The 17,852-nt window shown below is 36.1% G+C and overlaps 1 long non-coding RNA gene across 1 annotated transcript; it reads left to right on the top strand.

Annotated features, from left to right (window-relative positions):
* The first annotated feature begins 2,657 nt into the window (after positions 1-2,657).
* LOC141402501 (uncharacterized) lies at positions 2,658-3,294 on the top strand. The gene is made up of 4 exons (XR_012412644.1): positions 2,658-2,708; positions 2,769-2,962; positions 3,017-3,134; positions 3,199-3,294. It is a non-coding gene; the product is annotated as an uncharacterized lncRNA (long non-coding RNA).
* Positions 3,295-17,852: the final 14,558 nt, after the last annotated feature.

Below are 17,852 nucleotides of genomic sequence, written 5' to 3'. Positions count from 1 at the left end.
AACTAATGGGTACTTTACACGATATGTTATTTAACATATGTGCAGTCACTTTGCATATACATTTTAGCTCTGTTCCTTTACGTGCAAGAATCTTCAATTTTTACCACTTTTTACTCGATAAGCGTTCCTTTACTTCCGACACAATATAATTCATATGGGAGCAGTTTACAACTTTTACCACTTTTGCCGGTTTTACCATTTTCAAAAGTAAAGGAACAGGCCATTTGTATATAAAAAGTTACATACCATATGTAAAAAACATATCGTGTAAAGTACCCATAACAAATTTACAAAAACAACATTGTTATTATTGAAAATTAATTGTCAAAGAAAATATTGAATAATAGGGTAGTTCCAAAAACTTTCTCAGGAAAAACATAAATACATTTTGAAAATCCTCTAAAATAGAACAAATGTGAATCAATGATTCAAGATATATTTTATTGAGACTTTTACAAAATTATATGGAAATATTCAACATTTAATAAAGAGAAATTAAAATTGTTGAGTAAATGCCTGGGTACATAAGCTGCCTCGCCTGGTTGCATTGCTTTCCTGCTTCATTTCTGACATAACAAAAATAAAAGAATGAAGAAGAAAAGGGCAACCTAGTTCGAAATTGTGTCGGCCTTCTCTATTCTTTTATTTTTGTTATGTCAGAAATGAAGCAGGAAAGCAAGGCAAGCAGGAGAGGCAGCTTCTGTACCCAGGCCTTAAAGGCCTTTTATCAGAAGTAAGCAAGGTAAGCAGGCAAGGCAGCTTATGTACGCATGCCTTAATATTTTAATGCGATAATAGGTTAATAGCTACTTGCTTCGGATAAGTGATTTCATGAAATAACATGTATGGGTGTTGTATCAGTTGGTCTGTTCCTTTACTTTTAAAAATGGTAACAGTGGCAGAAAATGGTAAACTGCTATCATATAAATTGTATGCAATTAATGCCCGTAATTTCTAGCCGTAGGTAACCGGGTAGGTAGCTACCTATTAGTTATCTTTACCTACGCATTTGGTAATTTCTGCGTGCAATTTACCGAGGCGTGTAAATTTTGAAAACATGTGGTTACATTGGTGATTTTCATTCATGATCAACCAGGCAAAATCCTTGGTATAAGTAACACGGATGTTTTCGACCCGGTAACGTTACCTATGGATTGAAATTATGAAATTTTGCTTACACGGGGATATCTATGAACTCATAGATAACTACGCGTAGAAATTACGGGCATAAAAGTAAGGGAACACGTAACAGGTTAAAAATGGTAAGAAATGGTAACCTCAGGCACGTATAGGAACAGAGCAAGTGTTTGCTCCCGACACTTTGTCTGATGAAATGGTGGACATCGCCATAAATGTAAATATAAAGTATTCAGAACTGTCGTAGGTCATATTTATTACTCGTTTAAGATGAAAAGCAGTATTGTATGGTAGCAAATTTCGAAGTTTCAAATTTCATGAGTAGACCCTAATACATTTTGAAAACTAAATTTACAAAGAAAGTAAGAATTGTTGTACACATAAGGCCTCTGCACATACGGCGCGTTGAGCGTCGCGTTACAACAACCACATGAAAACTTCAACAACAAACTTGGCATCACTTACACTTTTTTCATGTGGTTGTTGTTTTTAACGCGTGTCGCGATGCACAACGGACCGTATGTGCCGGGCCAATAGTGTAACCACTATGAACATTTTCATCTATCAAAATGATGTGGCAACTCATATGTAAGTTTTTCATTTAGGGAGCGCTCTATTCGGTCATGTATTTTCGTATGCAGTTGAGAAATTAATTGTTAGAAGAAAACAATTTTACCAAAAACTGAAGGAAATAAGTAAAGAAAACGAAAATGTGAGTGCGAATAAAGTTTTTAACAATATAATTTGAGTTATTTGCGAGATTTATATTTTGTGGTCATATGACATTGTATGTTAGTGTGAACGCAAAAACTAAAAGTGGTATGGACTTTGGCAAACATAAAGGATGTCGAATGGATAAAAGAAGTGACAGCTCATATGACATTGATAGATAGTGTAAACACCCCTTTAGTGTCAAATTCCATACGAAATTTTATATTTTTATTTCTACTTTCGATGTATATTAGGGACATATATTTTTTGAGGAAGAAATATACAATTCAGAAAAAAAACTACTTCCCGTAAAGATTTCTTCATATCAATTATATGAAACTTCTTCCATGTCCGAACAACGTGCCGCAGACTATAAAACCCTAAATACATCCAACGTTTGAGTAAAATCAACTCCCATATATACAATAACCTTCCTAACATCAACTTCACTAACAACCCCCCCATCAAAATCAACTTCCCTATCTACAATAACCTTCCCAAAATCAACTCTCATACCTACAATAACCTTCCCAACATCAACTCCACTAACAACCCCCCCATCGAAATCAACTCCCCTACCTACAATAACCTCCACACCAACTCCACTAACAACCCCACTACCTGAACCACTTCTGTCCCCACTTGCCACTTCCCAGTCACCACTTGCCACTTCCCATACACCACCACAAATCTACGATGACAATAGTTCACAATGTCTGGAGACATATGCAGAAGTTATAGAGGAGCCTGCTAAAAAGGAATCCAAGCCGGCAATTCCGGAGGCTATGATGTCGAAGGAATCTATTTTAAATAAATGCAGAAAACGACAGGGAGTCCGAAGTTAACATATTTGCTCTACTGTAAGTATATTTATTTATAATATAATAAATTATTATTTACATTTATTTACTTCTTTTCAGTGCGATGACGTACTGTCATCGGCAAAAACTTTAAAAAAGCACATGTTGAGGCACCAGGCGGAAAAACCGTTTAATTGCCCTAGGTGCTGCACGGGGTTTAACATACGAAGCCAGTTAAGAAACCATGAAAGAACTCATGTGAAGTCTTTTCAATGTCCAGAATGCCCCGGAATGGCTTTTATTTCTCTCGATGAGTAAGTTCTCATTTTTATTTAGTTTATCTTTTTACTAATTTAATCTTCTTGCAGCCTTTTGGTGCACATCGAAGGGCATGTCCGTTTCCGTCCTTAAATTCCTCGCCATTCCTATTCCCCTATTCCCATCCCCCTATTCCTAATATTTTTTACTGTGGTACAGTGGGCAGTGGTAAGTATTGAAATTAATGCATCATTAGAATGTCTTATGATAGTATTTTGTGTGCATGATGAAGCTGATCGTATGGATGTTGTTGTTGCGGCAAATGTGTTGCTTATAGCCCTACTTGGCTGATGGAGTTGGTCATGGCTGTTTGGTGTTCGAAATTGGCTCGGTCTTTATTCTTTTATTTTTATTACGTCAGAAATGAAGCAGGAAAGCAAGGCAAGCAGGCGAGGCAGCTTATGTACGCAGGCCTATAGTCTCAAATTCCATACGACATTTTAAATTGTTATTATTATTTTCGAAGTATATTAGGGACATATATTTCTTGATGAAAAAATATATCATTCAGAAAAAAAACTATTTCCCGTAAAGACTTCTTCTTATCAATGATATGTAACCCCTTCCATGTCCGAACAACGTGTCGCACACTGTGCCGGGGCCTTAACATTACAAACAAAAATAAGTTTCGATGTGGTTGTTGTTGAGTTGTATTTGTTGTAGTATTTACTCTACCTTCTTTGTTCTACCATGACTCAAACGTTTGATGTGTTTTCACATTTACCTACTTAAGCATCCCTGTCACTATCTATAGGACTGCCTCCCCCAGTCCCATCAATCGCAGCAGAGGAACGCCAACTGCCAAGACAAACACTAATGGAATTCGCCCAGTTATGATCCAGGCGATGCCGCCGCCTCAATACACATGCCCTACATGTAGATTGGGACCGCACGCCACTTTTTGAAAGCAGGCAGTTCAGGTTGAAGAATTGAGTCTACGCACAGAGGAACAAATCTTAGCTTTGTTCCAGAACTAAAAAGTTTTTAAAATTTTTACGACTTTTACACATTTACCCATTCCCGTACACAAAAAAGTTGTAAAATGTTCATTCTCTTTGAACAAAAATGGCGCCGAATGGCACTCTCTTTAAAAACCTTTTACTCGACAAATTTGAGCGTGTAAAAAATTGTAACATGGTTGCCGGCGTCTGATTGGCTAATACGCCGACTTCGACATTTGTTCCAGTTTTTTTGACGTATTTTCCACTTTTCCTTTCCCGAACTATTTCAAAAAACTTTTGTGTGAGAAACCATTTTTTACAGTTCTCTCTTTTACGAGTTTTACTATTAAAAAGTACGGGAACGAAGCTCTTGTTAATTTTTAGTTACTTTTTTTATTAATAAAAGGTCTTAGGGCGAAACCTATAGCTCTGCGTGTTTTCAAATTGAAAACAACAACAAATACATGTATTTTGTTTTTGTATTTTTGAACGCACACGCAACACGCAGAGCTATAGGTTTCGCCCTTAAACATAACAAATGATAGCTCTGTTCCAGAATTAAAAAGTTTTTACAATTTTTACCACTTTTACACATTTTGCGTTCCCGTACACAAAATTTATATGAAAATCGTTTACGACTTTTACCACTTTATAAAGTACGGGAACATGCCAGATGTTTCACTTCTATTAAATGTATTCATGGCCCAATTATAAAGGTCCTCTCTCAAAAACAAATGATTTTGATTTGAGCTATCAAAATTCATATTTGTCATTTGAATTCGCTGTGAGGTAGAGAAATGTCAAACTGTAGAGGAACAGGTAGATGTATATCGAAAAAAGAAAACAAATCAACTTTATGTTGTACACGTAAAATGTTAACATTTGTTGTGTTTCGTATTAGAATTTAATTTACAATAACATATTTTGGCAGTTAAAGATCGATCAGCTGGTATTTTCTGTTACGCCAAACAAAAATAACTGTGTCAACAACTTTTTCTCGGAAAATGTTATGTATGCATCTACCTTAAATGACAATAAAGAAATTCGCCTCAAAAATATTCCGTGTCGGCGAAAACAAATTTGTCGCCTTTGTTTAGTCTGTGTTTAGACACACAAATTTCTCGGGAAAGTAAATTGAGTTTTTTGGGAGAGAGCGGAGAGGAAAGAGCTCCTCAATACTCTTTCCTACCCCCGATTGCCCAAAAACTGAATTTACTTTCCCGAGAAATTTGTGTGTCTAAACACGGACTTATGAATTTTGACGTTTCAAATCTTTGTTTTTGTTTGAATTCGCTTGAGAGAGGACCTGTATAATTGGGCCATGAATGTATTACAGATACGGGTTAGTAACACACTATTGAAACACAGATTAACCGCTTTGTATGTATGAAGTCTTCCTTGATGTATGGGTTTCTACTCCGAAATTCGTGGTGGACGACATTTTCTTGTGGTTTGGTCCGTTATAACTCAGCCAGAATACGCAAAACAGATTGATGTTTGTCCGAATCTTTGCAGGCTGGTTGGGTAAAAACCATGGCCATCAGCAATCAGAAATTTCTTCAAATGTACAGAGTTCCTCCAACAGCGGATCAGAGATGTTTCATCAATAGCAGCCTTTTTAATATACCTAATTCTCGTTTTCACCATAGACTAATAAAAGTATAGACAGAGAAATCTTCCCACCTAAATTCTCTCACTGAGTGTGAATTGAGTCAGTCAGCTATGGACTCAATTTTTAAAATGGCAATAACTATAAATTTTTAAATTGTTTTATCTGGTAAAAGACAATATTTAGGTATTATTTGGCCGGATCTACATCCTCATATAAACATATTCAACAAAATATTGCAATTTACCCATGGCAGAACTACCATGTAGTGGTATCACACCAGCTGATCGAATATGAAAAGTCAAATCCCTTTATAAAAAAAAATATTTTTGTTGTAATTTCCCCAACAACATAAAGAAAGTTTTGACATAACATATTCAAAATTTTACGATGGGTAATTGTGCCATGAATTTACCCCAAAACATTGTGCAATTGAGTGAGATGTCTGCGTAGTTTCCGTTTGGGCGACACCTACAAAAAACAAGAACACTACAATTTTTCTGTCTATACTTTTATTTCTTTTTGACGACCAGTGGGCCTATTCTGTAACTTTTTAACAACTTTACTCATTGTTTATTTTACAACAATTTCATTTGTTTGTTTTGTAGTTGTTACAAAAACAAAAGAAATTTTAACAACTTTTCAATCGATAAAAGTTACAGGCCTACAGGAAAAAACCTTAATTTTTAAACAACAATTTTTCATTTAAATTTAACAAACACACATAAATATATACTGTGTCAATTCAGGGTAACAATGAACGTACTTTAAATTCAAAATTTGAAAAAAATTAAATCAGTTGTTAGCATAAAACTACCTTTATTCTTGTACTATGGTCAGGAATGAAGCAGAAATGCAAGGCAAGCAGGCGAGGAAGCTTATGTACCAAGGCGTTTAAACCATGTTTATATTAAGGCCTGGGTACATAAGCTGCCTCGCCTGCTTACCTTAGCTGTGTTCCTTTACTTACCTGAGGTTACCATTTTTACCATTTGTTACCATTTTTAACCTGCAAAGCGTTCCTTAACCCTGAAAAGTGGCAAAACTGGAAGCAATTTTTAAGAGAGTGAGAGTGGAGGGAGAGCGAAAATGCCTTTCTCTTCTACCACAGGCTACCAGCAAAATTTCTGCAGGTCAAAAATGGCAGAACTGATTTTTCGACTTTTGTTTGACGATTATTTCACAATAAAAAAGAAAATGGACGAAAAAAAGGAGAAAAATTCGAACGCTGACAAAACTAAATTAAAAACTGTGAAATAAAAGACGAAAATTGATTTTTTATGTTTCTTTTTGACATTGCTGCCAGATCTACCATTTTTCCGTTCCTTTACTTTTCTTGTAAAAATGTTCATGAGAGAGCAATTTTGACACTTTTCTCTTTTACCACCGTTACCATTAAAAAGTAAAGGAACAAAGCTCTTGCTTGCTTCTGATAAAATAATAAAAAAGAAAAGGGCAACCTAGTTCGAAATTTGCCCGGCCTTCTTTATTCTTTTATTTTTATTATGTCATATATAATATATAAACGTACTATTATAGTAAGTTTACATTTACGAAATCCATTCGATTTCAACTGTCAATTACATTGATTAACACTATGTTTACATTTACGAAATCCACTCGATTTCAACTGTCAATTCCATTGCTCAAACGTCAAATGAAATCCACTCGATTTCAGATGAGTTTTCATTTGACGTATACGCAAAGTCGATGGTCAGACTAGCACGATTTCAACATGGCGACGTCAAGTTTATAGGCGAGGGGTATGAAGTAGTGAAACCCATGTACATGGTTTTCTGTGTTTGTTGTGTTGCCTCTTCTTGTTGTTCGTTGCAAGATTTTTTCTTCCATTTTCTTTCATTGTGATTTTCTCAAGATAACGTTAACAACGAAACAAGCATAAAAAGATTTAACAAAAACATTTTTTAATGAAATAGACAAGATTTAGCTATTACTATTAATTTAATTATTAATGTTAATTATTTTGTGTTGTTGTTTAGTTTATTTATATATGTTTGCTTTGTTTTTTGCTATGAGAAACACAACAAATGCGAAGAGTAAAATAAAGGGACACGAAAAAATCTTAAATTTCACGTTAACGTGTGTGGACACTAACGAAACTTGAAAAGAAACTTTAACGAAATTGGTTTCAAGAAACCTTGCTAGTCTGACCATCGACAAAGGAGTTGACAGTTGAAATCGAGTGGATTTCGTAAATGTAAACATAGTCTAAACGTCAAACGAAATCCAATGAATTTCAGATGAGGTTTCATTTGATGTATACGCAAAGGAATTGACAGTTAAAATCGAGTGGATTTCGTAAATGTAAACCAAGCATTAGTCATGGTAGAACAATAGGTGTGTCTTTTTACGTGATAATTTGTAATAATTATTACGAAATGTTACTAAATGCTGCCTTTTTACACAAAAGTTCAGTAAAAGAGAGCGAAGTGAGAGAACAATTTTGACAGTTGTTTGCTGAGAAATTGCTAAAAGTTGCTAAAAGAATTTTTCTTAGCAACATTTAGACCGCCATCAGACCATCTGCTTTTTCACATGTATGTTGTCACTTTGGGTATACTAATATACAGAACAGCTGGCGGCCTTAGATGTAGTTTACACTATCAATCAATGTCATATGACACGAAATAAAAACATTCCATATCTACCCACGGAGGCAACGTGGAGACGTAATTTTATTATATTTTTGATGGGGTGGACGCACAGAATAAATGGCGTAAGGAAAATCTCCAATATTCCACATATTAGTGAATATTTAACGATGGAAAATTTCATGTCATATGACATTTACATATAGTGTAAACTACCCCTTAGGAAGTTCGATCAACTGTTTTTTAATCATCTGCTAATGGTCAGCTGCTCAATGTTTATCTTATTTTTGTGGAAAAATACTATAAATATTACGATTCAGCTGAATTTATTGATTGTTTTATTAATATATTAATTATTTTTTATTTATTTTGCTTAAAATTGAAGAACTTTTTCATTGTTTTGTAGTTAGTTTTTCTTTCATGCATTGGTGCCAATGTTTTTTGTTTTAGTTAACAACTGCTATCTTGCTAAAGTTTACTAAATGCTGTCTTTTTACTTTTTTCTCTATTTTCGTATCAAGGAGTAAAATCTCTCTTACTCTCTGAAAAGAAGTTACTGAATAATTATTACTGAAAAAGTAAAAAGACACAACTAATATAAGCAAGGCAAATTCATATAAGGTATATGCATGAATTACAACAACTAATGGGTACTTTACACGATATGTTATTTAACATATGTGCAGTCACTTTGCATATACATTTTAGCTCTGTTCCTTTACGTGCAAGAATCTTCAATTTTTACCACTTTTTACTCGATAAGCGTTCCTTTACTTCCGACACAATATAATTCATATGGGAGCAGTTTACAACTTTTACCACTTTTGCCGGTTTTACCATTTTCAAAAGTAAAGGAACAGGCCATTTGTATATAAAAAGTGACATACCATATGTAAAAAAAAAAATCGTGTAAAGTACCCATAACAAATTTACAAAAACAACATTGTTATTATTGAAAATTAATTGTCAAAAGGCCCCGGCACATACGGTACGTTGTGCGTCGCGTTACAACAACCACATGAAAACTTCAAGAACAAACTTGGCATCACTTACAATTTTTCATGTGGTTGTTGTTCTTAACGCGTGACGCAACGCACAACGTACCGTATGTGCCGCGTCCTAAAGAAAATATTGAATAATAGGGTAGTTCCAAAAACTTTCTCAGGAAAAACATAAATACATTTTGAAAATCCTCTAAAATAGAACAAATGTGAATCAATGATTCAAGATATATTTTATTGAGACTTTTACAAAATTATATGGAAATATTCAACATTTAATAAAGAGAAATTAAAATTGTTGAGTAAATGCCTGGGTGCATAAGCTGCCTCGCCTGGTTGCATTGCTTTCCTGCTTCATTTCTGACATAACAAAAATAAAAGAATGAAGAAGAAAAGGGCAACCTAGTTCGAAATTGTGTCGGCCTTCTCTATTCTTTTATTTTTGTTATGTCAGAAATGAAGCAGGAAAGCAAGGCAAGCAGGAGAGGCAGCTTCTGTACCCAGGCCTGCGTACATAAGCTGCTCTGCCTGATTGCCTTGCTTTCCTGCTTCATTTTTGACATAATAAAAATAAAAGAATAAAGAAGGCCTAGGAAATTTCGAACTGGGTTGCCCTTTTCTTTTTTATTCTTTTATCAGAAGTAAGCAAGGTAAGCAGGCAAGGCAGCTTATGTACGCATGCCTTAATATTTTAATGCGATAATAGGTTAATAGCTACTTGCTTCGGATAAGTGATTTCATGAAATAACATGTATGGGTGTTGTATCAGTTGGTCTGTTCCTTTACTTTTAAAAATGGTAACAGTGGCAGAAAATGGTAAACTGTTATCATATAAATTGTATGCTATTAATGCCCGTAATTTCTAGCCGTAGGTAACCGGGTAGGTAGCTACCTATTAGTTATCTTTACCTACGCATTTGGTAATTTCTGCGTGAAATTTAGTCGATGGTCAGACTAGCAAGGTTTCTTGAAACCAATTTCGTTAAAATTTCTTTTCAAGTTTCGTTAGTGTCCACACACGTTAACGTGAAATTTAAGATTTTTTCGTGTCCTCTTTATTTTACTATTCGCGTTTGTTGTGTTTCTCATACCAATAAAAACAAAACAAACATAAATAAACTAAAAACAGCACAAAATAATTAACATTTATAATTAAATTAATATTAATACATAGTTAAATTTTCACTATTTCATTAATTTAATGTTTTTATTAAATCTTTTTATGCTTGCTTTGTTGTTAACGTTTGCTTGAGAAAATAAAAATGAAAGAAAATGGAAGAAAAAATCTTGCAACGAACAACAAGAAGAGACAACACAACAAACACAGAAAACCATGTACATGGGTTTCACTACTTCATACCCCTCGCCTATAAACTTGACGTCGCCATGTTGAAATCGTGCTAGTCTGACCATCGACTTACCGAGGCGTGTAAATTTTGAAAACATGTGGTTACATTGGTGATTTCCATTCATGATCAACCAGAAAAAATCCTTGGTATAAGTAACACGGCCGTTTTCGACCCGGTAACGTTACCTATGGATTGAAATTATGAAATTTTGCTTACACGGGGGATATCTATGAACTCATAGATAACTACGCGTAGAAATTACGGGCATAAAAGTAAGGGAACACGTAACAGGTTAAAAATATTAAGAAATTGTAACCTCAGGCACGTATAGGAACAGAGCAAGTGTTTGCTCCCGACACTTTGTCTGATGAAATGGTGGACATCGCCATAAATGTAAATATAAAGTATTCAGAACTGTCGTAGGTCATATTTATTACTCGTTTAAGATGAAAAGCAGTATTGTATGGTAGCAAATTTCGAAGTTTCAAATTTCATGAATAGACCCTATTACATTTTGAAAACTAAATTTTCAAAGAAAGTAAGAATTGTTGTACACATAAGGCCTCTGCACATACGGCGCGTTGAGCGTCGCGTTACAACAACCACATGAAAACTTCAACAACAAACTTGGCATCGCTTACACTTTTTCATGTGGTTGTTGTTTTTAACGCGTGTCGCGATGCACAACGGACCGTATGTGCCGGGCCAATAGTGTAACCACTATGAACATTTTCATCTATCAAAATGATGTGGCAACTCATATGTAAGTTTTTCATTTAGGGAGCGCTCTATTCGGTCATGTATTTTCGTATGCAGTTGAGAAATTAATTGTTAGAAGAAAACAATTTTACCAAAAACTGAAGGAAATAAGTAAAGAAAACGAAAATGTGAGTGCGAATAAAGTTTTTAACAATACAATTTGAGTTATTTGCGAGATTTATATTTTGTGGTCATATGAGATTGTATGCTAGTGTGAACGCAAAAACTAAAAGTGGTATGGGGCTCAATTCCGTTTCTATGAAAATGTGAAATGAAAACTTTTATAAAGGAGAAAACTGTCAAATGAAAAAAACTATAAAGGAATTATTTTTCATTTTAAATTTTCATAGAACAAGAATCCAGCCCATGGACTTTGGCAAACATAAAGGATGTCGAATGGATAAAAGAAGTGACAGCTCATATGAAATTGATAGATAGTGTAAACACCCCTTTAGTGTCAAATTCCATACGAAATTTTATATTTTTATTTCTACTTTCGATGTATATTAGGGACATATATTTTTTGAGGAAGAAATATACAATTCAGAAAAAAACTACTTCCCGTAAAGATTTCTTCATTTCTTCAAATTATTGCAAAATATTGATAAATAATTAAATATACTTAAAAATTTATTCATTTTGATGAAATTTTAAAAATAGAAGATTTTTGCAGCTTCTGATATGAGTGCCTCTATTATGACTCTCGATGAACTGCTTCAAAACGGAGTAGTGGATGTAGTATTTCATCTTGAACTAGCTGTGAAGTATTATAATTTAGACTTACCCCATTTTCATGCCTATAACTAAGCACTGGAAAACGACCACCATCTCGGAAAGCTGCAGATTGTATTATCTGTTCATCAGTAGTGTCAAATTCCATAAGAAATTTTATATTTTTATTTCTACTTTCGATGTATATTAGGGACATATATTTTTTGAGGAAGAAATGTACAATTCAGAAAAAAACTACTTCCCTTAAAGATTTCTTCATATCAATTATATGAAACCTCTTCCATGTCCGAACAACGTGCCGCAGACTATAAAACCCTAAATACAGTGACACAGAAAAGTATACATACACCCTACAGAAAGGCAGTTTAGGCTAAATCGTTGGGTTTTTTAAGGCCTGCGTACATAAGCTGCCTTGCCTGCTTACCTTGCTTACTTCTGATAAAAGAATAAAAAAAAGGGCAACCCAGTTCGAAATTTCCTCGGCCTTCTTTATTCTTTTATTTTTATTATGTCAAAAATGAAGAAGGAAAGCAAGGCAACCAGGCAGAGCAGCTTATGTACGCAGGCCTTTACAGCAACAACTGCACTGTGTGCCTCCTTGGTGACAAAATAACCATAATTACACAAATTTATTTTAATCTAATACGTATATTTAATACAATTAAAGAAATTCAATTCTCACAACACAGAAAAGTATACATACACCCCAAGGAAATACGAGTATTATCGTAAAATTTATGGAATTAGTAGAAAAATTTATAAATTTGTTTGTTTTGGCGAATGTCTCTGATTATTTGAGATGTATTTTATATAAAAAAGTAATTTTTGGGGTTTAAATGCCCTTATCTAAGGTCAGACTTCTTGTATACCTCGTTAAAGCGGAGTCTTTTATTCTTTGCGTTTTTTAGGTATTATACTTTATTAAAACCACAAAATAAGTGCCAGGTAGCAGATCTTGAGATCCTAAAATGCTTTGAAGTTGTCCTTGTGCATAATATACCTTCCTGGCAATATACCTTCCTAGCGCAAATTACATACAAAAGGCATTGAATTGCCTTGTAATATGGTCTGATACAATCCTTGAGAATCAATTGATTCAGAAATGCGAAATACTCCGTTACAAACCTGCTCCCAAAGCATCAAAATATAAGCACTACAACGTCTGTGAACAACGTCGTTTACGTATTATGATCTTTACCGTCACTATAGAGGCGAAACGTTTCGGATAATTTCACATTTCTGATTTAATTTATGCCCAAGGATTGTATCAGACTATATTACAAGGCAATTGCATGCCATTTGTATGTAATTTGCGTCAGGAATTCCGCGGAATATATTAACTTCCTGAGACATCTCAGGAAGAACGCGCATTTATCGAGGCCCAGGAAGGTATACTATGCACAAGGACAACTTCAAAGCATTCTAGGATCTCAAGATCTGCCACCTGGCACTTATTTTGTGGTTTTTATAAAGTATAATATCTAAAAAACGCAAGGAATAAAAGTCTCCGCTTTAACGAGGTATACAAGAAGTCTGACCTTAGATAACGACATTAAACCCCTAAAAATTATTTTTCTTTCTAAAATACATCACAGATACTCAGAGACATTCGCCAAAACAAAAAATGTATAAATTTTGCTACTAATTCCATAAATTTTACGATAATACTCGTATTTCCTTGAGGTGTATGTATACTTTTCTGTGTTGTGAAAATTGTATTTCTTTAATTGTATTAAATATACGTACTTACTTACTTAGCTGGCCCATTACAGAACATTTGTTCTATAGGCCGAACTAAGAAGAGATCTCCATTCCTCTCTATTTGTTGCTTTGCTCTCTGGAATACCGCGCCTTGTCATCTCATCATCCACTTGTTTGCGCCATCTATTCCTTGGCCTGCCAATTCTGCGTGCACCGCCATGTGGCATGTATTCATACGCCTTTTTAGTGGGTTCATCATCGCTCATTCTTTTGATATGGCCTAGCCAACGCAATCGCTGCATCTCGATACGTTTAACAATATTGATGTCGTTGTATAGCAGATACAGCTCGTGGTTCATGCGACGTCGATATTCACCGTCAACGCAGATTGGTCCGTAGATCTTTCGAAGAATTTTTCTCTCAAACACACCAAGCACTGCCATGTCTGCTTGCGCAAGTACCCAGGCTTCGGAGCCATACATCAGCACGGGTAGTATCAGTGTTTTGTAGAGCGTTATTTTTGTTTGACGAGATGTGGCTTTGTTTTTAAACTGCTTACTTAATCCAAAGTAGCATCTGTTGGCCAATACAATTCTTCTTTTTATTTCACAACTGATGTCGTTTGTTGTGTTGACGGAGGTGCCGAGGTAGACGAAGTCTTTTACTACCTCAATATTATAGGAACCAACTTCCACAGTCGGTCCGAGCTCAATGGACGCATTGCGCGTCGACACCATCAACTTGGTCTTCTCACCGTTTACCGCCAGACCCACTTTAGCAGATTCTCCTTCGACTTTTATAAAGGTATCAGTTACTTCTTTTACTGATCGACCCATGATGTCTATATCATCAGCATAAGCAAGTAACATGTGACTATTGGTGTAGATTGTGCCACTTCTTTTGACGTTTGCCTCTCGTATAACCTTTTCTAGCAGGATGTTGAAGAGGTCACACGAAAGGCTGTCTCCTTGTCTGAAACCTCTTTTGGTACCAAACTCTTCGGAGAGGTTCTTTCCTATTTTAACTGAGGACCTCGTGTCAGTTAAAGTCATTTTACAAAGCCGGATGAGCTTTGCGGGAATACCAAATTCAGACATGGCTTGGAATACCTTTGAGCGCAGCGGACTGTCGAAGGCTGCTTTATAATCGACAAAAAGGTGGTAGGTGTCGATCTGCATCTCTTGGGTCTTCTCCAGGATTTGCCGCAGGGTAAATATCTGGTCAATGGTGGACTTGCCAGGTCTAAAGCCGCATTGGTATGGTCCAATAATCTCGTTGACCATTGGCTTTAGTCGTTCGCACAATATCCCTGACACGATCTTGTAGGCAATAGGGAGTAGACTTATGCCCCTATAGTTAGAGCATACAGTCTTATCTCCCTTCTTGTGGACGGGGCACAGGATACTCAGGTTCCAATCGTCGGGTACTCGTTCTTCCTGCCAGATGGTGCTAACTAGCTGATGAATACACCTTATCAGCGTGTCGCCTCCGGTTTTGAACAGCTCGGCTGGTAAGCCATCGGCCCCTGCTGCCTTATTATTCTTCAGCCGATTTATTGCTGTCTTTACCTCATCTTGGCTGGGCGGTATACATTCAATACCATCTTCTGGGATTGGGACTGTGGTATCTTCGTCGTCTTCGCTGCTATTGGATACCAACAGATTTGAAAAATGTTCTTTCCATATCCTGAGTACACTATCTGTATCAGTTACCAAATTACCTTGCTGGTCTCTACAGGAGGATGTGCCTGTACCAAAGCCATCAGTTTGATGCTTGACTCTTTGGTAGAATTTTCGGACTTCATTCTGGCTCCTGTACATCTCGATTTTTTCACACTCCCGCTTTTCCATCTCTCTCTTTTTCCTGCGGAAAAGACGTTTCTCCTCTCTCCTTTTCTCCCTGTATCTCTCTCGTGCGCTACGCGTTGCTACGGATTGTAAAGTAGCCTTATATGCCGCATTTTTCTCTTCGGTGGCAGCACGACACTCCTCATCATACCATGGATTCCTTGGTGGAGGTCTCTGGTATCCAAGTATGGATTTTGCGGCTGTTTGCATGGAGTGGGCAATGCTTTGCCATTGCGCTGATATGTTATCGGGATGAGGAGGGCTTTGATTAAGCAATTGGGCTAGTTGAGTGGAATATGCTGTGGCTATCTGTTGTGATTGCAGCTTACCGATGTCTAACTTTCGTGTTGTGTCTGTTCGTACTTTGTTTGCTACGTTTAAGCGGGTGCGTACCTTTGCTGCAACAAGGTAGTGGTCCGAATCAATGTTTGCGCCTCGGAACGATCGTACATCCAACACGCTCGATGAATGTCTTCCATCTATCACAACATGATCAATTTGGTTTCTTGTTTTCTGATCTGGAGACAGCCAGGTGCCCTTATGAATATCGAGATGATTAAATCTGGTACTGCTAACTACCATGTTTTTTGCAGCTGCAAAGTCTATCAGTCTCATACCATTGTCAGATGTTTCACTGTGGAGACTGAATTTCCCGACTGTTGGGCCAAAGATATTCTCCTTTCCAATTTTGGCATTAAAATCGCCTAGAATGATTTTAATGTCATGGGCAGGGCAACGGTCATATGTTTCTTCTAAGCGCTCGTAAAATATATCTTTGGTCTGTTCATCCTTTTCTTCAGTGGGAGCATGAGCGCAAATAAAGCTGATGTTGAAGAATTTAGCTTTTATTCGAATTGCAGCAAGTCTTTCATTCACTGGAGTGAAGCTGGATACAAGATGTTTTAGTCTCCGACTAACTACGAATCCACAACCAAACTCATGCTTTACGTCATGGCAGCTATAATACAGTGCGTCACCTTTAGGTGTTGTTGTGACGCCTTTCCCAATCCATCGTATTTCCTGTATGGCAGTAATATCGGTCTTGTACTTTTCAAGTACGTCTGCCAATGCGAAGACTGCACCTTCTCTATAAAGAGTGCGAACATTCCAGGTGCAGATTCGCAGATCATGGTCCTTAAAACGTTTGCGGGGTTCGTCAACTTTAGAGGGGTTTGTTTTTCTTTTCTTTCGTTTTTTCATAGTAGGCTGTTTTTTCTAGGGGAGGGTTACTAACCCGACGCCCAAACCCAAGTTTTTAACGTTCTTATGGGTGAACGCGCGGCACATGTTAGCTCACTACCTTTAACGGGTGTTAAAGGCAGTTCCCCAGGTGACACCACGGGGAGGTCAGTGTCCACTTGGGATGAAAGAGGGACCAAGATAAATCCTGGGCTTTGCCATGTTAAAACCGGTCAGGACCGTTCCTTGGTATCTTCCATCCCCTACGTCACCCATTAAATATACGTATTAGATTTAAAAAAAAAAAAAATTGTGTAATTATGGTTATTTTGTCACCAAGGAGCCACACAGTGCAGTTGTTGCTGTAAAAAACCCAACTATTTAGCCTAAACTGAATTTTTGTAGGGTGTATGTATACTTTTCTGTGTCACTGTACATCCAACGTTTGAGTAAAATCAACTCCCATATCTACAATAACCTTCCCAACATCAACTCGATATGTTTCCTTAATTCTAAATTTCTTCTATACGCGGATGACCTGAAATTTTTTTCGGTAGTACATTCTTTGCGTGATATTGTTAATTTACAAGTTGATTTAGATAGTTTAGTATCGTGGTGTGATGCAAATAAACTGTTTCTCAATCTTTCAAAATGTTTTCACATGTCTTATTCCCGATTAACTAATCCTATTCAGGCTACATTCAGGATTGATAGTAATGCTCTAATAAAATTAAGCACTTTCCGAGATCTCGGTATTGTATTTGATACTTCTTTGACTTTCGTGCCTCATATTGATAACATTATTCCTGAGGCCTATAAGGTACTTGCTTTCGTTAAACGGAATTGCAAAGACTTCTCTGATCCATATACCATAAAATTGATATATACGTCATTTGTTAGATCCAAAATTGAATACGGTTCATTTATCTGGGATCCGCAATGCAATACTCACATTAACCGTATTGAAAAAATCCAAAAGAATTTTACAAAGTTTGCGCTCAGAAAGTTGTTTCCAACAGAAATTCCGGATTATAAATCCAGGTTTTTGTTACTAGGACTTCAAAGTTTGGAATCCCGTCGAAAGTTGCAATCTGCTTGCTTCGTCTATGAATTAGTAAATAATTTTATTGATTGTCCAGATTTGCTGGCTTTAGTG

Source organism: Musca autumnalis, unplaced genomic scaffold (assembly GCF_047663935.1).
Source record: "Musca autumnalis isolate F117 unplaced genomic scaffold, ASM4766393v1 scaffold_4, whole genome shotgun sequence".
Lineage (NCBI taxonomy): Eukaryota > Metazoa > Arthropoda > Insecta > Diptera > Muscidae > Musca > Musca autumnalis.
Note: the sequence above shows the minus strand (reverse complement) of the source record. Positions and strands in the feature narration are given on the sequence as shown.